The 25,943-nt window shown below is 40.1% G+C and overlaps 2 protein-coding genes across 4 annotated transcripts in view; one reads left to right on the top strand and one right to left on the bottom strand.

Moving 5' to 3' along the window:
- The window catches only part of LOC129763312 (synapsin), a 133,395-nt gene that overhangs the window by 53,699 nt on the left and 53,753 nt on the right, over positions 1-25,943 (top strand). The window lies entirely within an intron of this gene.
- LOC129763313 (tissue inhibitor of metalloproteinase) overlaps positions 1-25,943 on the bottom strand; it is a 60,985-nt gene that overhangs the window by 15,669 nt on the left and 19,373 nt on the right. The window lies entirely within an intron of this gene.

Below are 25,943 nucleotides of genomic sequence, written 5' to 3'. Positions count from 1 at the left end.
TAATATTTTTTCTTACGTAAAATATTCTGCGGGGCGAGCGCGCTGTGATGATGCAAAGCACTTAGTCATTTTGTAGTAATGACGTAAGAGCAAGTGAGTTCTTTGCCTCCAGCGGCTCTGATCTCGTATCTTTATGTTCGTCCGCTACGACATCCGAATCATATTGTTTTTCGACGAAATACTAAAATTCAGCCGGAGATCAGCTTCGAATATCGCATATTTGAGTAACTTGTTTGCAGATCGATACGTACTTGATCATGGTTGAACCGTTGTGGTTCCGATGCTATTTCGGAGTTGTAAGCGAATATCATGGAAAACAGCCAAAAAGTGAATTATCTCACATTACAAAAAGCTGCAACGACTGATGGAATATCCTTTTCGTTGTATCTTTTGAAATGCGGTGGTGACCGTAACCTTGAGCAGAAAACTTGCGTAATCAACATCGTGTGAGGCAAATACAATTTACATTCCTTCCTAATATCATCATCATAGCTCGATAATGGATGATGTTAGGCCTTGATGAATACATAAGCCTCTACGTGTTTTGGTTTTTTGGTTGCAAAAGGAATTACAGCAAGCAGTCTTAAATACCAAAACAAAATAGCCAGAAGTAATTACATTTGCAGAATCAGACTTTCACAAATTCAACAAACGACTTTTCATGAAAAATAACTCATTTTTAAAATTCATTATTTTTCGATCTTCCAGACAGGGGTCCCCCCTTAACAGTACCCATCTGACTATATGTTTTCATACAGACATTGGATGTGGAGTCTGAATGGATAAAAGAGGTTTAAAAGCCATACAATTCTACGTTGTATATTGTACAAAATACATAAACAATATCAATGATAGTAGTCAAATCATGAAAAAACTCAAAGTTGGTTCATCGTCCCAGCGTTGGGACCCTCTCCGTTCAACAAGTATTCACTCTCGTTGAATCCAGCGACGAAAAGCTTCAGAAGGTCGATTGAACTCGAATAATTCATAAAATGCATTGAATCGCGCCCAAACGGGGCCCAAGATGGAGGAAGCTTCTTGAGCAAATGTGCATAAATGTTCAGCTGTGCTAGAATACCAGAAGAATTTATTCATATTGATTTACTCAGCAAAATCTATTAACAAAAACAGGCTTCGTAGGGTGGAAGATTCACTAGGTCGTTGCATGGAAGATGGATGAAGGGCATAGCGTACGCAATTCTCGTAATCCCCAATGTTTGAAATGGAACCGAACTGTCACGTCGAAATCCCGAACCGAACAAACGAGTAGCTAGTAGGGTTGCGAAACTCAACAGAAAAAAATGAATCTAAGTCTAAGCATCGGTTATAATGTCCGAATAATTCAACTGCGATATACCTACGTTTATTCCAACTTATGCCTTCCTTATAAACCAGGAACAATGAAGATTTACAACGCGTTGAGAGGTCCCCCTGCTGTAACGAGGTATGGAACAGTTTTGTCAGCGGTATTGGAAGTTCAGCAGAGTAAATCTTCAGTACACAAGTTGTGATTTCGTTATGACCAGCAGCGTTGGAGAATTTTGTTCGTTCGGGTGTCGAATATGGGAACAATAATAATAATGAAGGTCACACCTCATTCCCCTACATAGGTTTGAGTTGGTCGATTATCTAGTTGATAATTATTTTATACATAACCAGTTTTACAAATAAAAACGAACTGATTTAATTTGCAGATATGAAATCACCTCTTTGTGATACCGGTATTTCACTAAGCTTCATCTATTCAAAACTTTCTTCGAACATGTTTGTGAGAAGTTTCAGTTCAGTCAAATCACAAGAAAAAAACGCTTGCTGTCCCGTCAAGTCATCCCATAGCATCTTCTAAGTTCACTGTAACATGATTGCCCAATTTGTCAAACTAACTGTTCTAATCTTCAAATTAATCGAACATTTGACCCGTTGGATAAATTTCAGGTTGTAGCCTATCCCTTCATTCTGACGGTTGTTTGCTTGATCCTTAAGAAATCGCTATTGGGCCTTCTTTACTCGATAACATTCGATCTCTCGAAGTTCAAACATAGCTCTTGATGTTATAGGCAGTAAATATGTTCTGGGATGACTACTTTAGAAAAAAAATTGAGGAATTTGACGTTACTGGTCACCAGCTCCGAATGGAGATCCGAATAGAAATCCTGATGACTCGACGGTTTTGAGGGTGGTTCTCATACTTTAGAAAAACACGTTTTCCGACAACACAAGGTTATATTATATTATATGATATTCTGTGTGGAAATTTCTGTGATTCAAATACACTATGCCGAGAGAAGAGAGGCCGTGAAGGTTGTATAGTAATGCTTCGAAATCCGGACGCTTAAGCGCTTACGAATATAACTTCAACTACTAAAAAATATTGACATATGATAGCATGAAAAATTAGCGTTCCTATTGAATTAGAAGGCCTTCATCTATGTTATGAATCACAGAATTCCACAAAATCATGTTATATTTGTTCAGAATTTTCTTTCATCGTGTCGTGATTTTAAATCCGGACACTTTTTTAATCATGCTTTGAAATCCGGACACTTTTGCTTTTAAATCCGGACACTTGTTTTCTTTGCAATTCTTTGAGAGAAATTATTTATTAATTCTCGTAGAACTTATTAAAGGGTGCGTCAGAAGTAGCGGGATTAAATGGAAACACGTTTGGTACAATTTTTTTTATTAATTCAATTATTTATTGTATTTTTACAAGATGACTACTACAAGATGGCGCCATATATATTTTTTTCAAAATCCTATCAATATGGGTATCAAATGAAAGGGCTTGATTAGTAGAATACAGTAATTTATAAAAAAAAATACGGGTGGGTAATGTCGGTGACATAACCGGAGTGACGTAGGACTATACAAAGGGGACAGCTTTTGTTAAATATATATTTTAAATATATTGTTTTATTTTCTTCTCCTACGTGAATACCTACCTATCTACCTGAAAAATGGATTAGTTTACTGTTTACTCTTTATGAATATGTTGATGGTTCTGAAAAGAACCTTTGGTGTTGTGTTTTTGTTATCACTCGATATTCCCATCTTGTTCGGTTAAACCTTCCTGTTTAGCTATTGCGTTTGCCACTCGCCACAGCTTTCACAGTTGGAAAATTTCTTCCCATCCAGCTTGTGACATGTTGTTCAGTAAATTACATTTAATGCGACGTGCCGGAGAAACACTTTGCCACTCACTGAAACTAATTGTTGCCTTGATGAGCGCCGAACCGATGGCAAAAAAATACATTCATTATGATTTGTTCGCTCGTTGGATTCACATGCAGGCTAAAAAGGGTCCTTTTCAAGATCACAAAATTATCTTCAATCTAAAGAGTTTATTGTTTTGTTATCACTCGATATCCCCATCTTGTTCGGCTAAACCTTCCTGTTTAGCGATTTGTTGCCACTCGCCACAGCATTCACAGTTGGAAAATTTCTTCCCATCCAGCTTTGTGACATGTTGTACAGTAAATTACATTCAATTCGACGTGCCGAAGCGCCACTCAGTGTCGCATTGGAGGCGATTTTAACCTGTAATTGAACATTTGCGATGACAGTGGTACAGTGTCGACTTTCAATGTGGGGTCATAATTTGGATCTCTATGTTTACAAAAATGTCCAACTAAATAAGTCGCATTACATGTCCGTACAATTAGCTAAATGTCGAACTAATTGTAAATTACTGTACTTTCAATCTGGAAACAATTTAAGAATTGGTGAAAATTGAATAATCTGGAAAGTTCCCAACTATCAATAAGCTCAGAAAACTGCCAAATTCACATACTCATCAAACAAATTATGAAAAAATCAATTTGTGTTTTATTATTATTTTGGATAATGTTTTAGAAAGCATTGAACTGTATTTCCTAAACTCCTTTTTGGAAGGTTTAATGGCCCTGAAAAGCGCCTTGTTTTATGGAATGGTTCCAATTTAGAAAACTTTGTACTCGTGGTTTTGAAAAAAAACCTATTCGAACGCCCTCGATGCCGCCTTGTTCTGGATTTGCCACCAAAGCAGTTTGTATAAAGAACAAACTTTTTTCTTCTGCTACCTGATGCCGTTTTGCGATAGCGTTTGCCACTCGCCACTCGCTGCAACTGCCTGTTGTCTTGATGTCCACCGAACCGAATGTGTTCTGTTCCGAATGCGGGTTTTCTTATCGTCGCGAGCAGCTTTGCCAGCTAACTCGATCACTTCGGCGGCCGAAACTATATAACGCCGGCTAGGTGGACTGGTGCACTGGTACTAACGCGCTCGGCCTAGCTACCCTTGCGGGGAACTCCAGATCAACACGGTTCGAGCGGGATTTTGCCTTTCCCTTCACTTTTCCTCCTTTACCATGTCCAGACATGGCTGCTTGGGTTGGTTTGTTGATGTGTTGTGATGCGAACCGATGTGGTGTACGGTTTGGATGAGAATGATCCTTACGCGGCAGCGGAGCGGGTATTTTTAAGCTGACTGGCTGGCTCGAGAATTACGCATGTGTGAGACTGCGACCAATGTTTCGTTCATTTTTTTCTTTTTCCTTTCCAATCGTGCTTCATTCTATTTCGCTGCTGCTCTGGTTGCCCGTTTTGGTCGGTACGATTCGAGGAGCACAAAATGGACCAATCAAAAATGGGCTTATAGTGCATTTTGACAATGCTTGATATTTCACAATTATTCAATTATTTATCTCAAGAAAAATGAAATGTTATTTGTTATGACAGATGCGTAGATATATTTCCTATCAATTGATGCAAAAACTTTTGCGATCTATTGAGAAATGCTCGAGTTATAAGCGTTCCAAATCTTGCATATTTTCCTACTTGTTCAGTACCTAGATTTCCATTTCACCCCCTATATCTTCCGGTTAGACGTAGTCCTACGTCAAAATGTAAATCCAATATGGCGGCCGCTACAAAATGGCGGATTACATAATCCCTCAGAACCCCATCAATATGGGTATCAAATGAAAGAGCTTGGTAAGTAGAATACAATTATTGATGAAAAATGTTAATCCAAGATGGCGGCCGCTACAAAATGGCGGATTACATATTCCCTCAGAACCCCATCAATATGGGTATCAAACGAAAGGGCTTGGCTAGTAGAACACAGTTATTGATGGAAATTGTAAATACAAGATGGCAGTCGCTACAAAATGGTGGATTACATATTTTCTCTAAACCGCATCAATATGGGTATCAAATGAAAAGGATTGACTAGTAGACAGTTATTCATGAAAAATGGAATTCCAAAATGCAAAATGGCCGCCACTACAAGATGGCGTCATATTTTTTTTTCAAAACTCCATCAGTATGGGTATCAAATGAAAGGGCTTGACTAGTAGAATACAGTTATTGAAAAAAATATAAATCCAAGATGGTGGCCACTACAAAATGGTGGATTACATATTTTCTCATAACCCCATCAATATGTGTATCAAACGAAAGAGCATTTTTCATGAACAACTGTGTTCTACTAGTCAATCTCTTACGTTTGAAACCCATATTGATTGGATTTACATTTTTCATCAATAATTGTATTCTACTTATCAAGCCCTTTCATTTGATACCCATATTGACAAGGTTTGGAAAAAAATGTATATGGCGCCATTTTGTGCTGGCAGCCATTTTGGATTTGAATTTTTCATAAATAATTGTGTTCTACTAGGTGTGAAGTTCACTTCAGCGCTTTCTCATTCATGTCTGTAGATTATACACGATGTTATGCAAAGAGCACACAACAAAAACCCCCCAAACTAGTCAAGCCCTTCCGTTTGATACCCATATTGATGGGGTTTAGAGAAAATATTAAATCCGCCATTTTGTAGTGGCCGCCATTTTGGATTTTCAAGATCATGAAATACGCACTTTTATAATGTCTGCAAAGATAAAGATGTGTTCCAAATTTCAGATCAATCGGTCAACAGGAAAGGGGTTAAATATCTATTAATGTAGGACAGCGCTACAGACAAAGTTACAAAGTTACTCACGTACATACAAACGGGTCATATAATCGACCCCGTGCTGTATACCGAAGAGTATTGGGGTTTCCCGAGTCGAAAATTTTCTGCTCCACACTCCACCCTCCATATTAAGTCTTCTAACATACCCTTATGCAACTCCTTCAATGAGAAATTTAATCGTCAACTTTTGACCGTCCGGATTTAAAAGCATTTTCTGAATGTGCTTTTTATTCCGGACATGGGTTTGTGTAATTCACATTGATTTTTGATTTTTTACATTTTTTTGTTAACAGCTAGGTACTATGTTTGACACTAAACTAAATTGACACAATAATAACTATCAGTCACATTAATTCAACATGCAAAAAATGTCATGGTTTAGGCATGGTATTGAGTGTAATGAAAAAGTGTCCGGATAAAAAAGCGTCCGGATGCAGAAGCATCACTGTATACGAAGCAGTTTAGACTAATCGTTTCTTATATTCTTCTACCACGAATTGTGGTGGAACCGTTGGTGATATGTGTACAAATTGAACCATTAAGGGATGGACTGTTATCTATTCAGCCCCTAGTACTATCTTGAAGGCCTCAGAGTTACGATGTGCGATCCAAAGAAATATCCAACATGTTAGGCTAACACTCTTTCAAGATAGATGCGAGGGTTTCAAAGAAAGGTGTGAACTTGGGTGAAACCTAGTAATCAATGACGAGTCGGAATTTTCCACCTATTTCCTACGAAGAACTAACAATTTAGTGACACCATAGCACTCTAAGCTTAAGGAAAGAAGTCTCGATTAGGTGTATAGTGTGTAAAAGAGGCAGTATAGTAGGGATGGCCAATCGGTAGTCCGCGGTCTACCGGTCGCCCGCGTAGGTGTTCTTAGGCGCACGCCAACTGGTCTAGGATAGTGCCATCTCCAAACGCAATGAATTAAATATCCCTCGTATCGTAATCATTTTATAAGGTGTTTGTACTAACCTAAATGAATCCAGTTGTTCGACCATAACTTTTAACATTTTTTATGGGAAATTGACACTTTTTTCAAATGTTTTCTCCAGGCATATCATTTGTTAAATAGTCAATTGAAAATACTTGAAACATCCGGCATAATGTTTTGAAAATCAACAAAACTAAATTTTTGAAGGACACTTCGCTGCGAATGCGAGTTTCAATGAAGTATTGCTCTTTTAATTTTAAAACTATGATGAGTAATGTGAATTAATAGTGCAGATTTTTTTCAAGGAATATAGTCATGAATAGAACAACAGTGATGAGTGAGTAATTATAAATTTCTAACATTTTTATATTGGTAATTCTAATTGAACAGAATTTTTCTCGTTAGGTCTATTTTTCTGTTATAGATACAGTCGGATGAAAGCTGTCGGCATAATTTTTTGAGCTGTTTGGTTCGCTTGTTGCATGTAAATTGTGATATAATAATATATAATGCATATCGTTGACAGATGAACATCCCGTACGAAGGCACCGTTGGTCAATCTCCGTACACTGGGGTGCTGCAGTGCATGGTCTGGATAACAGATGCTTTGTGGGACCATATACACGGCACATTCGAAGGCAGGTGTAGCAGGTATAGATACTGCTTGCGTTCTTACTTTGAAACCACTAGATCTAGATAGACATTATTCATTGGGTGGCCTTCAATATGTTAGTTATATGTATCAAACTGGATGCATGTTGTACGCTGATCACGAGAATACTTCTGAGCTAGTAGCATGCTCGGCGATCTGCGAATCTTTGTGAAAACCGTCGCGTCGCTCTGTCACATATATGCTACCGTAACGTGGTGTATTTTCCATCAGTTGAATACTCGAAGGCATGTACTAATTGTGAATAATGGATATCACTGTTGGTACTAAGAGCCAATTTAAAATAGTAACAAACACTCTCTGTCGTCCATATAATAGACGAAAATTTATAACACACAATAAACATAAATTGTAATGTATATAAAAAGTATTTTTAAAATGTGTTACTGATCAATACGAATAATACGGAGGTGTTGATCAAGTTATTAAAAATACATCCTAAACATTCAGACGGATTTGAATTTTCAAGCATTGCATTGATGATCGACATAAGGTGCACAATAATTCATGAAATTGTTTTTATGGATGGCTTGCAAAGAATGAACCAATTCGGGGACCAACAAGCATGTTTAAATTTCAGAAAGAATCAGCTCATCGTTCGGGAGGGCCACCGCCGGAGTGATGATTCGTATTGAATTAACTTTATTCGAAAGTTCAGAAAACATGTTCTGACTGAAAAATATCCACACCGTTGCATTCTACCAATTCAAAACACAAACATAGATCGTGATAATTTTTTTGAATCCCAACAAACGATTACGTTATGAATCTCTAGTGAATATTAGAGTAATTGAAATAGTTGCAGCAATTGAATTGATTTAATGGCAACTAAAGGAAGTTCAAGGCTGGCAGGAGTGTAAACGCTAGCGAAATGAGTGTGCAATTCACATTCAGATGTGTGCCATGATTCTCAAACTGATCTGGAATAAATGTTGTTTTCCTCATCATTTAAACGATGAAAAGTGGAAATCATACTTCCAAAATCAACATCATAAAATGACCCAAGACCAAGAACGTAAAAATGGATGTAATTTGAAGCGATAGTTTCAAGGCGAGATTTCGTCATCTGTTGCTTAATCGATTCATCTGCGACTGGTCCAATGTTCCAAGAAACAGAAGCATTCTCGATACGCAATTTCGTAAGAACTCTGCAAATACTTATATCATCGTCGCTGCTTAGGTTAGGCCTATTTCGCATCTACCATAAACAGCTGTACTCATATAATGAGGAACCGACGTAAATTCCACAACATCGATGTCTGGCACGCGTTCTGTGTTTAATTCCGGAAAATTCATTGAGCGAAGTTGAGAGAAAACCAGCAGAATTATGACTCAATTAGTTTATTATGTTTTGCTACGTATCGCGCTCGATTTCATCGGCTAAAAATAGCCATTCGGGATTTGTACTTCAGTGTGCATCCGCGCTTAAACCGCTTGATGCATGAGACCTGCGCACTTTGCTTAATGCGCGGATTCACAGAAATGAACTTGAAACTGGTGAATGTATGCGAATGCACAAAACCAATTACATGACACTTGCCATTCGGTCCAGAAACTTATTTGGAATGTGTTCGCTTTTATTTGTGTAATAATTTCGTGGTATTTGGAATACCTGCTGGTCAATGTCGAAGAATGAATGAAATCACGGATTGGAATATATTTAGGAATCATTCAGGAGAGGCATGCCATTTTTATTTGTGTTAATATGCAAAAATGTATGACCAAATGAGCCTTTGACGCTATGTTTTGGAAATGTGTTCAGCGTCCTAGGAGATTTAAAAAAACATGAGATTATGTTAGACCTTGAATAAGTTTTCGTTCGCGTTCTCCGAATCATTCAATCTGAACCAATCTCTGTATTTTGCTTCCGACGGAGCAAGGTGGCCGTAAGCCACCAGAAGAATGTACACAGAGTGCACGCTGCATTATTAACCCTTTCATTACGGCAGTGTGCTCCGCCTGTACGGAGCACTGCGCCGAAAAGTATGCCCATCGCGCTGGTGTGATCGAAGAGCAGTATGAATTTCATGTCGTCTAAAGACGAAGTTTCATTCGCGTGATATCTCGGCTTATGTCCAATCACTACAACCTAAACGCGCATCTCTATCGCATTGGGCTCGCAGCAAACAATCTTTGTGATTGTGGCGATGGCTACCACGACATCGAGCATGTTGTCTGGTCGTGTATCCGGTTCCATGCTGCTCGCTCTCAGCTCTCTAGAGCACTGAGAGCAAAAGGCAGACAATCGGATATCCCCGTCCGGGATATCTTAGGTAGCCGGGATCCTGATCTTCTGCTTCATCTATACCTGTTCCTCAGAAACGCCGATGTCAACGTTTAATGATGTTTCCTTCGTTGTGTCCCCGTTTCATATCCCTCCTATCGATCGATAAACTTTTACTTAGTCGCGGCAATACATACACACACTCTTTACAGATGCACGGGCCAAATGTTGTGCAGTCCACTGATCATTCAACAAGAGCCAAAGGTTGTACCGCTCATGACAACTCTACACGAACTGATGATTGCGCCGGCTAGTGACCATTCTATCCTGGATTCCTCGAGTCGAGAAAGACGCACCACGCTAGATATGGGGTACAGACTAGGGAGCGTTGCTGATTAATGGTCAGCTGCATCCCAATAGGAAGTAGCCCGTGTCGGGCACACGTATAGAGCATCGAAGACTGCAACATACCAATTATGAGAACACTTGTAATACTAACCTCGAGCCAACCGCGAGTAATCGGTTACATATTACTAACATAGTTGTAAGACAAAATTTGTCAAAATATTGGACTCCCGGCCCCGTCAGGCTAACGCCACATGTGCCTTAATAAAAAAATATATTTTGGGAAAAAAAAAAGACGAAGCTCGTACACACAGCTCGTCGCGCGGATGTCGTCTATAGACGACGCTCGTAATAAAAGGGTTAAATGTTGAAAAGAGTAACTCAGCGATAGTTTTTACATCTAGAATGACCACAATTTCGCAAGAAAAACGGTCCATGAATGCACGTCTAATAGAGAAATGATGGAGGTAAAATCAAAATCTAAACACTGAACATGTAGGAAATAACGAAAATTTTCATCGATTTTTCGATTATTTCCAGATAAACAATTGAATGACGGTGATATGTCAAGCGTTATCTAAACGCGCTAAATCCCACGTTTTGATTGACCCAAGTTATGCTCCTCAAATTCCACGGACCAATAGGAGCAACAAGAGTAACAGCGATACAGAGATTGAATCTGGCAACTCTGTTTGTATGGTTCATATCTTGTTTATGTGCTATATTTTTCCGACGTTTTTATGGTTGTTATTTGAAGCTTCAAATAGCTTTTTTCCTCTCGTTCGATTCTATTGGTGTTTCTTTTTAACGCGGTGGTGCAAGTCTGTCAGTTTTTTCGTGCTAAGTGCGTGAAAACGGTGTGCAGTTTTGACAGTGATTGTATTCCAAGAACAATACCGTACCATACTCCACGCAAATTTTTTTCTCCCGAAGCGACATCTGCATTTGATCATAATTACTAAAATCGTACGCAATCCTCGACACAGCAGCATACAAGTCAAGTTTCAAATTATTGAATCTTGTTCCGCTGCAGCATATCGATAGGCGCTTCAGAATGGCTAAGAAATGCTCAAAATGCTCAGATTCTATCACCGGTATCGATTATGTTGCTTGCCGCGGGTACTGCGGTGGGTTCTTCCACAACATGTGCTCCGGAGTATCAAGAGCATTACAGTCGTACTTTACGTCGCACAAGAAGAATCTTTTTTGGATGTGTGACAGATGCGCCGAACTGTTCGAGAACGCGCTCTTCCGATCTATTTCGGCAAATGCTGAACAAACATCGCCATTATACTCTTTGACGAATGCAATTGCGGAGCTGCGCGTTGAAATTAAGCAGATAAGTTCAAAATCCAATGTTCAGTTTTCTCCAGCTGCCAACTGGCCCTCAATAACACAACGAAGGGCCAATAAAAGGCCTCTTGATCAGAATACTACTGAACGAGCATCTGAAAACTGTCGTGTTGGTAGTAAGCAGATGATGGACAACGTCGTGTCGGTACCCATGTCTAACCAGGAGGAGCAGAAGTTCTGGTTGTATCTCTCCAGAATTCGTCTTGACGTTACAACCGAAGCTGTGACAGCAATGGTCAAAGCAAACCTCCAAACCAACAGTGATCTTGCTGTGGTGAAACTGATTCCGAAAGACAAGGACACCAGCTCTCTCACTTTTGTGTCCTTCAAAGTTGGAATGGATTCATCATTAAAATCTAAGGCTTTAGATCCGGAGACTTGGCCCGAGGGTATGCTTTTCCGGGAGTTTGAAAATTTTGGAAATTTTGGTCCCTGAAAATTTCGAGTTCCTGCAAAGCTTCCGAAACCACTAACGCCTATACCACCAGCTCAAAACTCATCTCCTGCCACCATGACAGCACCGTTAGTGGAGTGTTAACGTGTTTTGACCCGGGATGCACGCCTGCCAGCTCTATGGAAGTCCCCAATCCCCTCATCTCAGTCGAGCTTTTCCAGCCATCGTCCAACAGCCATCCCGGTTCTGAGTTTGAGAATGGCAGCACGTATGTACCTGATTTTCTCAACGTTTCTAGTCAGCGTTTCTGTATCTCGTCTGAATCACTGAAACCACCAACGATGTCTCTTTCATCAAGCTTCAGTCATCCACATTCATCATCTGCATCAAAATCTCTCTCGACGCCGGGATGCATGCCTGCCAGCCTTATGGGAGCCCCCAATCCTCTCATCTCAGTCGAGTATTTCCAGCCAACGTTCATCAGCCATCCCGGACCTGAGTTTGAGAATGGAAAGGGGGCCTCCCAAACTGCCATCGCAGGCAAGAATACAACCGAATTAAGCATTTATGTACCTGATGTGTCTGACGCTTTCAGTAAACATTCTCGCCATTCTTCTGGATCATGCTCTGTATCCACAAGTTGCTCATCTGCTGAACTCATCCAATTGTCAAGCTTCCGTCATTCATCACATGAATCAATCGCAGTTTCGGCACTGGGATGCACGCCTGCTAGCCTTATGGGAGCCCCCAATCCCCTCATCTCAGTCGAGCATTTCCTGCCAGCGTCCATCAGGCATCCCAGACCTGAGGTTGAGGATGGAGAGGGGGCCTTCCAAACCGTTATTGCAGGCAAGTATGTTACCACACGGAACACTTCTCTTCCGGTAATGTCGACTTCTTCTAGCAACCTCACCTCCGTCGGAGGGGGCCCTGGTAACGATATCGGACCTCCCACGATAATTGCAGTTCCAAGTACCATGTCACCCACCGAGTCATCGACGAATTGGACATCTACCTGTGCTGAGGGACACGTCACTGATAGTATGCTTTCCGTGTATTATCAGAATGTAAGAGGTTTGCGCACGAAAATCGCCCAACTGCGTTTGTTACTGTCCAGCTGCGAGTATGACGTACTTGTATTTACGGAAACATGGCTCAAGGCAGATATTGATAGCAGTGAGATTTCTCCCGACTATGTAATTTACCGTTGTGATCGTAATGCACATACCAGTACTTGTTCGCGAGGTGGTGGAGTACTGGTTGCAGTCAAAAACTGTTTGGATTGTGTATCAGTTCCGATTGCTAACTGTAACGAGCTCGAACAAGTTGCAGTACGCATAAAAGAACAATTTCGGTCTCTCTACATAGTCGCGATATATCTCCCTCCTAATTCAAACAACCAGTTATACTCTGCACATGCAATCGCTGTTCAATCCATAGTTGAGCGTATTTTGGAGTCGGACATTATCCTATCAATCGGAGATTTTAACCATCCGTATTTACGATGGAGTTTTGACGATGACATCAATGGATACATTCCTTCAAATGCTACTTCTGACATCGAACTTGACTTCACGAACGTGATGTTTGCTCAAGGCTTGAGACAAATGAATGGTTTCACAAACGTAAATGACAGACTCCTCGACCTGGTGTTTACCAATCTCCCAGAGTTCCTCGATATTATTGTACCATCTTCAACGCTATTACCTGTGGATAATCATCACGCTCCGTTTATTTTATTACTTGACGTACGGGTTGTCCCAACTTCAACGGACGAGTCTGAAGAATGCCTCAAGTTCGACTTTTCGTCATGCGATTTTAATCTTTTGAATTCTGTGCTTGCTGAAATTGAGTGGGAACGAGTTTTGAACAACGATTCAGTAGATCAGATGTTGTCAAACTTTAACGAATTTATTCATGATGTCTTCAGTCGCCATATCCCTCGAAGAAGAAGAGTGTCAAGCTCCGTTTACAATAAACCTTGGTGGACTCCTGAGCTACGAAATCTTCGCAACAACCTCCGCAAGGTGCGTAATCGTTATTTCAATTCGAAGAATGAGACTGACAGAGCTAGACTTCGAAATCTTGACTTGGAATACAAGAGTCTCCTTTCTGAAACATTTAAAAACTACCTGCTAAGAATTCAGGCAACGGTTAAACAAGATCCTTCAAGTTTTTGGAGTTTCGTCAAGAAAAGAAAAGCAAGCAGTAATATCCCCGGTTCGGTTAGCTACAATGAGACCGTTTCTACCACAAATTCAGAGACCGCCAATCTGTTTGCTGCCTTCTTCGAAAGTGTCTTCAGCAAAGCATCACCGGTTCAACGTCACGATCGTTTTGAGGAAATACCAATCCATAACATAAACCTACCGTGCATTCAGTTTACTCCAGAGGAAGTGAGGAGAGGTCTCGAGGATCTTGACCCCAAAAAAGGACCAGGTACAGATAACATACCGCCCGCATTTTTAAAGAACTGTGCCTCTTCGCTTGCCAAGCCCATCACTGCTGTTTTTAACCGTTCGCTCTCGGACAGAATATTCCCGACCGCATGGAAATCAGCGTACATAGTGCCAATCTACAAATCAGGTAGCTATACCTGTGTTGAAAACTACCGTGGTGTGTCAATACTCTGTACTCTCAGCAAGGTCTTTGAGAAGCTTGTTCACACAGTTCTCTACCGAGTCGCGACTCCCATCATCTCCAGTAGTCAGCACGGATTTGTGAAACACCGTTCAACAACATCGAACTTAATGTGCTATGTATCAGCGTTGTCACTTGAATTGGAATCGAAGCAGCAGGTTGATTCAATTTATATAGATTTCGCGAAGGCTATTGACACAGTACCGCATAAGCTGATCGTTGATAAAATGGGTCACACTGGATTTCCCTCGTGGATAACGGAATGGCTCTATTCGTACCTGTCAAATCGTAACGCATACGTTATGGTCAATTCTGTGCGTTCCAGAACTTTCGACATTCCTTCTGGCGTACCCCAAGGCAGTGTTCTCGGCCCTCTTATTTTTATTATCTTCATCAATGATCTTTGCCTGTTACTCTCTTCATCCAATCTTTCGTTTGCCGATGACTTAAAACTATTTCGTGTCATAGTTTCACCAGATGACTGTGCTGCTCTGCAAAACGACATAAATCGTTTGCTTGTCTGGTGTGGCGACAACGGAACGAGTTAACTGCAAAAAATGCAAAGCGATATCTTTCTCCCGTTGCAGTAACGTTTTAGTCCATCAACGACATGGAATCAGTTGCCTTAGAGCGTATCAATTCAATATGCGATCTCGGTGTTACTATTGATTCGAAGCTAAGATTTCATGAACACATCAACATTATAACAGCTAAGGCGTATACAGTGCTTGGTTTCATCCTGCGTCATACATCTGAATTTACTGATGTTTATTGCCTCAAGACGCTATTTTGTTCGCTTGTGCGAAGTATTTTGGAATATGCTTCCCCGGTTTGGTGTCCTTACCAAGTTACACAGAGTCTTGCGATTGAGGAAATTCAAAGAAAATTCGTGCGTTTCGCTTTGCGCTCTCTCCCGTGGAACGATCCGGTCAATCTACCCTGTTATGCTGATCGTTGTAAGTTGATCGATTTGGAAACACTTTCATCGAGGCGCACTAAGTCACAAAGGCTGTTTGTTTTTGATGTTTTAATGGGTCATGTTGACTGTCCTAAGCTCTTGGAACAGATTTCATTGAATATTCCGCCTCGTCGTTTTCGAAACTCTCCATTATTAGCAATTCCTTACCACAGAACAAACTTCGGTTACAACAGTAGTTTTGATTTTTGTTTGCGTTCCTTTAATGTTGTTTGTAATGAATTTGATTTTCTGTTGACAAGAAACGTGTTCAGTGCTAGGATTAGAGACTTAGTATAAGTCAGTCTGTGCGACGTAGTCGAAGATGATGTACTAAATAAATAAATAGATATACGATATGAATGCATCAAGGCTACTGCGAAAACAGTCGTAGCTATCCACCGTGCATATCATTATATCCAAGAGAAATATGAAAAATAAGACAACAGACAGAAACGTGTGGACAGAAAATGCACAATTTTAGACACCCCTTCCCCCTCCGTGAACAAGCGTGGACATTGATTATACTCCTCCCCCTGTTATCCACGTGGACATTCTTCCATTTTTTGGCAAAATATGAAGAAAATATATAGAACTTATTTTATTTATTATTTAATTATATTAAAACGAAGGATTTGTTCAAAAAATGATTTTTTTTACTGATTTCTAGTGATCTACTTCATCAGTCCAGACAGATAAAGGCAGGTTCATCTTCACTCTCGGTTTTTTATTCACCTTTCTCAAAGGATTCCCTGTTCAGCCATAGTATATCCAGGGCCCTAGCAACCCTATCCCAACCAACATAAATTGAGCGTAGGCAGCATAAAACTAGGCTCGCACTCAGGGCTCACGCATTGTTTATCGTTTGGAATCAATATTGATGCAAATATGTTCAGCATTTGCGATGGTCTGTAGTCAAGGATTTGGATAGTTTCCCTTTGGGAAACGATGCTTGGATACCCATTCGGATGCTTTGTTTGGTGATTTTCAATTACAATCGCTGCTGCAGGATCGCTCGGAGCACTTCATTTTTATTTTTAAGTTATGATTTCTATGCTTGTATTTTTCTATGCTAAAAAAACAAATTTGTTTACAAAACAAATTGCATCTTTTAGTGACAAATACATTCGTTGGTAGATTAGCTGCTCGCGCTTCCAAATTAGTTGTCTTTTGTGTTGCTAATTTGCCATATATTACAGGAAAGTAAGCAGTTTCGTTGGATGTTTTAATCAAAGGAAATCCTGAGCCTTGAATTTTGTGTTTTGGACATCTGTATTACAAGAATAGGTTTGAAGCAAAATAGCGCGCAAAATGTTGTAATGCTAGGTTTTGTAAACACCGTGGCAATACTGCTGGTATTTGACATATAAAATAGATTAAGAGAGTTTCGTTTCTCAAACGGAATGAAGAAACAAAAACCAAACAAAAAGTAAATAAATTTGAAAGCTACTCGCTACTCGTTTCACGTCTTGTCATGAAAGTGTCAAGAACGAAACCTCTATCGTTTCAGCATCTTGCCTCTGACTCTGCCTCTACCTCTGAACTTTTCCAGACCTTTAAAAATATTTTTTATTTCCAAATTCATATCAACCATTCTGCATTGAGCGCCTTATGCTGGTGAGGTAGAATTACAGCTAATTTTCGTAAGTCAGTTCATCAAGTTTAACTTCGATCGGAATCTTGAATCAAATAATTTTCTTTTAAATTTTTTTAAAAGTAAATTGGCTTTATTAAAAGTTCTGCTTATTTACTGATCATTGATTTTTTTCACTAACATTTCTCAGACATTTTTATCGTTCTTCGCTTTCTTCCAAATTACCTTGACATGCCCCAATGAAATTCATATCTGAACTTGGAACAGTTCACTATACGAGATATTCATTCAAAAACTTTTAAACACTTTTAAATAAAATCTGATGGAAGGCTTGATGTGCTGATTGAAGACAAACGAATTTTTGGGATGAAAATCATGGACATCACCCTCTTACTCTCAGTTTTTCTGAAGGCCGATGCATTTTAGATTAATATCTGAAGACCAAGAGAATTGAATAAAATAATTTAGTGAAACCGCTTCTACGAAACTCAAAAATATTCTGGGTAGTATCTGATATTTGTAAGGAAACCAGTCCAAATAATGAACCATCGTGATTAAAGATTCCAATGATGGTCTTTCTTACTTTTTTTTGCTTAGAATTTTATTATTTTAAATTTTCTTTTTTGATATTCCAAAAAAATGACACTCTTCAATAAAAAAACATCACTGTGAAGAACACTTCTTCAGACATATGATCCTTGCACATACGGAAGAAATTGTTGTTCGTCTCTCATATCTTGAAAAGTTATTTTTGGTAACTCTTTGAAGATGAAAATGAAGCTGGTTTTGCATCAGGAGCGAAAGCTGAATGGAAAACCGCGCAATAGGGAATTGTGTCATACATTTTTAATACTTCATTTTTCCTTTATCCAATCATTCCATCATTGTTGCATATATACGTATACACGTTTTTTCTGAAATATTCATTCAATATGTCCACGTGGACATTTTCTATGAACCCCTCACTGTGGACAAGCGTGGACATTTTCGTACCCCCTACTCCATCAGTTGTCCATTTTACCAATTCAGTGTCGTTGATTTTTATTTAGAAAAACAAAAAAAAATACTTTAAAAAATTACATTAAAAAAACCACTTGCGTAAATTTGTTTTACCGTGTTTTCTCCATCTCCATTACATTTGACACAAACGTAATTTTCGTAGCTGTTTAGTCAACTTTTCGTGCGTAGTGACGTGTTATTGACGCTGAGGAAGTTTCTGGAAAATGGGTGGAAAGCAAATCTCAACACAGGTCCGAAAATTTATTGTGCGTTACTTCCAGCGTAAGAAATATCAACGAAACATTACTGGGAAGTATGGGTAAGACATGGTGCGGTCCAGCTGGTCATTCGGAAGCATCAGATGCTCGGCAGCGTGGCCGATCGATCGGGAAGAGGACTGAAATGTAAGACCGATGCAAAAACGGACACGCTAATCATCCGGGAAGTAAAGAAAAACCCACGAACGACCCTTCGGGAGATTAAACAATGGTTGGATCTGGACCTTTCTAATCGCAACATGCGACGACGCTTGGTGGAACGCGACCTGAAAAGCTTTTTCGCCAAAAAGCGCCCGATGATCAACAACACCAACAAAAATAAACGAGTAACCATGTCAGCAACCGGTGGAGCTCTGGAAGTGCGTTATTTGGTCGGACGAGTACAAGTACTGTTTAACATGAAAAGACGACGATAGCTCTTTCGAGGGCCTGATGACCTGAAGTATACTGCGAAGAAAACAGCATCATCAAATCAATGATGTGACCATCTCAAAGCCCCGACTTGAATCCTATAGAGAATTTATGGGCGATTTTGGACAACAAGGTGAACAAACCTGACGCTACGAACAAGCAAAACTAATTTGCTGCGTTGAAGAAGGTTTGGGACGCGCTGGTCCCCCAACAACTCCGGAACTTCGTGGAGAGTATGAAAAGCGTTGTCAGTTAATGATCGAGACCAAAAAGGGTCATATTGACTATTCATTGTTTGTTTTTATTATTTTATTTTTTTTAATAAACCATGAAGTGGATTTTTTATGTCATACCCTAAAAGTGCCCATTTAGGAGCATTTTTTTTGTTTTTCTTAAAAATAAATCAACCTCTTCATTCAACCTGACTTCAATCCACACATCTACTCCTTCTGGCACGAATCTCGTTACCCGCGTACACAATCTTATTTTACCATCCATATAAATTGAAACGAAAACTTGATTTCTGATGCAAAAAAGTAGTTACATCATTAATGGAAGGTTTATTGTTTACCTATCGTGAACTCAAACTAACGAACTTAGACAGTCATCAGGTATGCTATAAAGTTCCTCGCGTTAGTATTAGTAAATATCGTGCAACATAGCGTGCTGTTTGGGAGGTATCTAAACAAAATTTTAGTTCACTTTGTGTCTGAGTTCAATGTTGTGAAAAAAAAACATACAGAAAAACGTGTTTAACACTGCACGCTATTTTACATGTGTGAATAATTTTCGTGTACGATCAAAAAAATCTAGCTTACCTGTAGTATATGTCAAACTACGTTGAACTCAAACATCGATACATGCATACGTGATACATAAGAGAGAGAGAAACGGATTCATTTTGGAGGGAATCACTTCAATATGCAATGGAGTCCATTTGACGGGAAAAAATAAAATGAGATAGTCGAGTCGTAGAGTGAGATAGCAACTAAACGCCCGAATATTGACGGAGAAACTGCTGGAAGATGCCAAAACTCATTTCCAATTGAATAAGAAAGTGAAATTTTTCATAGTCCCTTGACTATCCACGGTTGAATATGACTTTGCCGAGCCCTGACAGTTATATCTCACGTTATACTCGACTGACAGTTCATAACACAGTTTGAACTTCACGAGGTAAATATCTGATTCAACGTTGACGCCACGATATGTTTTGATATCAATGATGTCTAAGGAGTGCCTCTCGCGACGCTGATGTCAAACTTGCGGACACTCAATACATTGATAAAAATAATAGGTACTCGTAAGATAGTTCCGAGAGTTGACATTGTGGAATAGTTTTGTTCTGAGTTTTTTTTGCAGATTTGCACAGAAGCTCTCTTCCAGCAAAAAATTATTAAAATTAATTCAGTTTTCATTACATCGGATATTATTTTAGAATACACCCAATTTTGGTGGCCTTGAAAAGGACCAATGGGTTTGTGTAGCTTTGAAGAAGCCGTTAAAGGTGGGTGATTCATGATTCATTATTGTTCTCGCGAGAACAATACACAAGATTTGTGTGTAGGTTGAAAAGCGATTGTTCCCAGCAATCACAGTCCTTCGTCAAGCTCCCGTCCTTCCTTCTTGCTACAGGCCCTTCTACTTTTTTTTGTATAGATTTGCTACAATTTCATCGTACACACGTTAAGTTCTCGTAACGTGATCTGCTAGATAGCAGCGAGAACTTATTCAAAATTCCAACTCAAGAAGACATAATGAAATCAAATGTTCATCCATTTTCTGCAGTGTCAATGTACAAATTACGTCTCTATACACGACGGTTACACATTCTCAAAAATGTAAATTTCTCCATTATCGCCATCAATGTAGTGAAATGCAATACTTTCGCACGCCGCAGTAAGCAACGATGACAATTAGCGGACGCAAGATAACAAGATAAGGAAGTTGTTAGTCGACGTGCTCTTACATTTTGTTGATTTGAAAACGAACAGCGAGAACAAATAGAATTATTTTGCGTAGTTAGCGGTAAAGGTATCACATTCCCGAAATAGCTTGCGCGCATAACCTAAAGGTGTTTCATCATTACAGCTGATCGCTGCAACTATTATTACATCGTGATCATTGGTTTCAGGTGGTTGTATTTTGGTGGCTTTATTTTAATTTGTTGACAGAAGTGTTTCTAAAGCTGTTCGATATGATGATAAACCTGGATAATAATGAATATTTATTTCAATCATATGTTAACGTCATAACTATCATCGTTTATATGATACATTCAACTAATTGGAATGGATAGGATTTCCTCCCGTAGCTCACTCAGTTCTTAGAGTGAATTTGGTTATGTCGTTGTTGTAGATGTTCTCATCTTTTTTTACAGACTCGAAAACATGCTTATAAATTAAATTGGTATGTAGGTAAATTATGCTGAAGTCATGCGAACGCATACCGAAAATAATTGGCAATATTCAACCACATGGTCAGCAGCCAAGTGTGCTTTACTAAAAATGTGTCATATGCAAACGTGTATTAAGATTATGAAGCTGACAGAGTTGAACCAAACGAACCACGAGATAGACATGTAGAATAGATTGACGGCAAACATACGATTAATTGACGTGCAATCGAGCTACTGTATAATGTACATGATTGTCTTTTCATGTTATGTTATCGAATATATTCAAACACACCGCGATGCAGGTCAAATCTAAACTCCTGTAATTTATTCGCTATAGTTCACTTAACGTCCCTAGCCTTTAGCGGTATGATTCAGATTAGAAATAAAAACAATTCTCTGTACTAAGTATTTATCAGGAGCCCCTCCCATATGCAACTTACATGATCAGATAATACAGGGTTATCCCTTTCGTGGTTTGAAAATTATTGTTATGTATTCTGCAAGCGGTAGACATACACCTTATAGTTTGTTTAATTTACAGGTTGGGAATTTCACAATATGGATAACCCTTTACTTATTAACTCAATCACCTATTGTTCAGTCGATTCAGTCGATTGAGAATAGGTCCTCATAATAAAATCCATCAACAACTGACAACGTGTGCTCCAGGGGAAACGTGAGTGCTGACAGCATCTTTCTGCTCCATTGCTTTTTAGATCTCGGGTGCGCTAAAGTATTGATTTTATCTTGAATAATAATCTTTCCGTTTTCGATATGCACATGTTTCGGAATCGTATATCCTACTCGTTTACTCGACTTGCAATGCAGGTTTCAACATATGCTAATCAAAACCAGATACAGTCATAATATTTACCGAATAGCTACGGTGACGAGACGTGCGGTACCTGCCTTGTACAGCAATTAAAGGGTGTGTCACATCAAATTGCATCACGGAAAAAACGCTGTAGAAATTCGCCCAGTAGACCGATCCTTTTGAAAATTTTAGACAGTGAAATAAAAACTATTAAACAACTTTTGGCATTTTCTTTTTATTCATACTTCGAGCCCAAGCCCGTATGCTCGCACCTTCCTCTTTATCCCGTCCATAAGGTTCTGTACAACGTCAGGTTGTAGTTTTTTTGAACAGAAATCCATTTTCTCTTGAAGTCCGCCTCCGATTTGACAACTTTTGGGTTCTTCCGGAGGGCCTGCTTCATAATCGCCCAATATTTCTCTATTGGGCGAAGCTCCGGCGCGTTGGGCGGGTTCATTTCCTTTGGCACGAAGGTGACCCCGTTGGCTTCGTACCACTCCAACACGTCCTTTGAATAGTGGCACGAAGCGAGATCCGGCCAGAAGATGGTCGGGCCCTCGTGCTGCTTCAATAGTGGTAGTAAGCGCTTCTGTAGGCACTCCTTAAGGTAAACCTGCCCGTTTACCGTGCCGGTCATCACGAAGGGGGCGCTCCGCTTTCCGCAAGAACAGATCGCTTGCCACACCATGTACTTTTTGGCAAACTTGGATAGTTTCTGCTTGCGAATCTCCTCCGGAACGCTGAATTTGTCCTCTGCGGAGAAGAACAACAGGCCCGGCAGCTGACGAAAGTCCGCTTTGACGTAGGTTTCGTCGTCCATTACCAGGCAATGCGGCTTCGTCAGCATTTCGGTGTACAGCTGCCGGGCTCGCGTCTTCCCCACCATGTTTTGCCTTTCGTCGCGGTTAGGAGCCTTCTGAACCTTGTATGTACGCAGGCCCTCCCGCTGCTTGGTCCGCTAAACGAATGAACTTGACAAATTCAGCTTATTGGCGACATCCCGGACCGAACTTCTCGGATCCCATCTAAACTGCTTAACTACGCGCTTGTGATCTTTTTCACTGACGGAGCATCCATTTTTGCCGTTCTTCACCTTCCGGTCGATGGTTAGGTTCTCGAAGTATCGTTTTAGTACTCTGCTGACCGTGGATTGGACGATTCCCAGCATCTTACCGATGTCCCGATGTGACAACTCCGGATTCTCGAAATGAGTGCACAAGATTAATTCACGACGATCTTTTTCGTTCGACGACATTTTTCCAAATTTACGAAAAATTGACAGTGAAGCATGGCCAACGTGATCTATACACTCTTATCTGATTATAAGCGAAAGCTGAAGATATAATTCCTAAAAATTAAATTTCTACAGCGTTTTTTCCGTGATGCAATTTGATGTGACACACCCTTTAGTAGATGAAATTTGATGATAAAGATTGCATTCACGTGCTTATGAATGTAGCATAGAGCGGATTGTAGAAGAATCCAAACTAAGCAGGACCTTTTGAATGAGAACCAATATTTTTTATTCGAATGAGCGTCATCGATTTTATAAAAAAATATGCTTTTAACTCTATACAGAATATTACACGTTCTAATTTATCTACGCTAAATGAGATCATTCGGCGTAGGTAAACTTAAAAAAAAGCGAAAGCCGGTGCGAACATTTTGGTTGGCCGGCATTTAAGCTTATGTATAAAGGGTGTGTCACATCAAATTGCATCACGGAAAAAACGCTGTAGAAATTCGCCCAGTAGACCGATCCTTTTGAAAATTTTAGACAGTAAAATAAAAACTATTAAACAACTTTTGGCATTTTCTTTTTATTCATACTTCGAGCCCAAGCCCGTATGCTCGCACCTTCCTCTTTACCCCGTCCATAAGGTTCTGTACAACGTCAGGTTGTAGTTTTTTTTGAACAGAAATCCATTTTCTCTTGAAGTCCGCCTCCGATTTGACAACTTTTGGGTTCTTCCGGAGGGCCTGCTTCATAATCGCCCAATATTTTTCTATTGGGCGAAGCTCCGGCGCGTTGGGCGGGTTCATTTCCTGTGGCACGAAGGTGACCCTGGCTTCGTACCACTCCAACACGTCCTTTGAATAGTGGCACGAAGCGAGATCCGGCCAGAAGATGGTCGGGCCCTCGTGCTGCTTCAATAGTGGTAGTAAGCGCTTCTCTAGGCACTCCTTAAGGTAAACCTGCCCGTTTACAGTGCCGGTCATCACGAAGGGGGCGCTCCGCTTTCCGCAAGAGCAGATCGCTTGCCACACCATGTACTTTTTGGCAAACTTGGATTGTTTCTGCTTGCGAATCTCCTCCGGAACGCTGAATTTGTCCTCTGCGGAGAAGAACAACAGGCCCGGCAGCTGACGAAAGTCCGCTTTGACGTAGGTTTCGTCGTCCATTACCAGGCAATGCGGCTTCGTCAGCATTTCGGTGTACAGCTGCCGGGCTCGCGTCTTCCCCACCATGTTTTGCCTTTCGTCGCGATTAGGAGCCTTCTGAACCTTGTATGTACGCAGGCCCTCCCGCTGCTTGGTCCGCTGGACGAATGAACTTGACAAATTCAGCTTATTGGCGACATCCCGGACCGAACTTCTCGGATCCCATCTAAACTGCTTAACTACGCGCTTGTGATCTTTTTCACTGACGGAGCATCCATTTTTGCCGTTCTTCACCTTCCGGTCGATGGTTAGGTTCTCGAAGTATCGTTTTAGTACTCTGCTGACCGTGGATTGGACGATTCCCAGCATCTTACCGATGTCCCGATGTGACAACTCCGGATTCTCGAAATGAGTGCACAGGATTAATTCACGACGATCTTTTTCGTTCGACGACATTTTTCCAAATTTACGAAAAATTGACAGTGAAGCATGGCCAACGTGATCTATACACTCTTATCTGATTATAAGCGAAAGCTGAAGGTATAATTCCTAAAAATTAAATTTCTACAGCGTTTTTTCCGTGATGCAATTTGATGTGACACACCCTTTAATCGATAAACGCCTTTTACAAACAGTTTCAAGTCTAGAAACTAACACAGGTGGTTTCATATGAATATGCTTTCTGTGAACACAATTCTTTCCGGGGAGTCTTCGTAGCCACTTGGTTACGCGTTCGCTTACTAAGCGATCGATCGTGTGTTCAAACTCAGGGCCCTCAATTGACCATCTTTGTGTTGTTATAGAAAAACTACGTCCACGCAACCATCATCAGCTATGGAGATCGATCCACGGTGGAACAAAGATCGATTCATCCATACAACTGCTCTGCTCTGCAAGAAACATCGGGCTGCTGTTCTATAAATAACCCAACAATGATCATTATCAACTGTCTCCGCTGTCCGGTCTGCTGAACAATGCTGAACGAGGGTTGACAACTACCTTTGTGAGCCCAGAATAACGGAAGAAAAATGGTAAAATTTTAAACGTTTAGGACTGTTTGTTCAACAGTTAAATTAGTATATCAGTATTTTCTGAACTCGTGATTTCATAATTCGCATTAGTCTGTTTAGTCAGATAACCGATAATTCACTTGTGTGATCTTCGAAGACTGGTGAAATTGGAGTGACGCTAGTCATTGTAATCGAGGCTGAGTATGAATTCCGAAGCGAATGCTTTGGGAACGAACAATCCACACCGAAGCAGAACAATCACGAAGTAGTGCTTCCTGTTCCTTTTTGTTTTTGTTATAAAGGCACTGAAATTCATTCGCCCTTAGCTTTGGAAAAGGCTAATCAGAAGATGAAAACCAACTTTCTCGTAGCTTTCAAAAAAGGCAATTTTTAAATTTTGAAATGGATTCTCGGCTTTTAGAGAGGCAGTTGACTACCCGCTGGTAGGAGCAATAATTTCGATAATTTCGATTTTGATGTTACAGAGGCTTTGAACTTCAAAACGCTTACACCTCTTACGTGTCTGCTTTTTCAGACATTTCAAAAATATTGAGAAAGGTTATTAACTACACGATGACTAGGCG

The sequence above is a fragment of the Toxorhynchites rutilus genome, chromosome 1 (assembly GCF_029784135.1).
Source record: "Toxorhynchites rutilus septentrionalis strain SRP chromosome 1, ASM2978413v1, whole genome shotgun sequence".
NCBI classification, from domain to species: Eukaryota; Metazoa; Arthropoda; class Insecta; order Diptera; family Culicidae; genus Toxorhynchites; species Toxorhynchites rutilus.
This window is presented reverse-complemented; position numbering and strand designations above follow the sequence as displayed.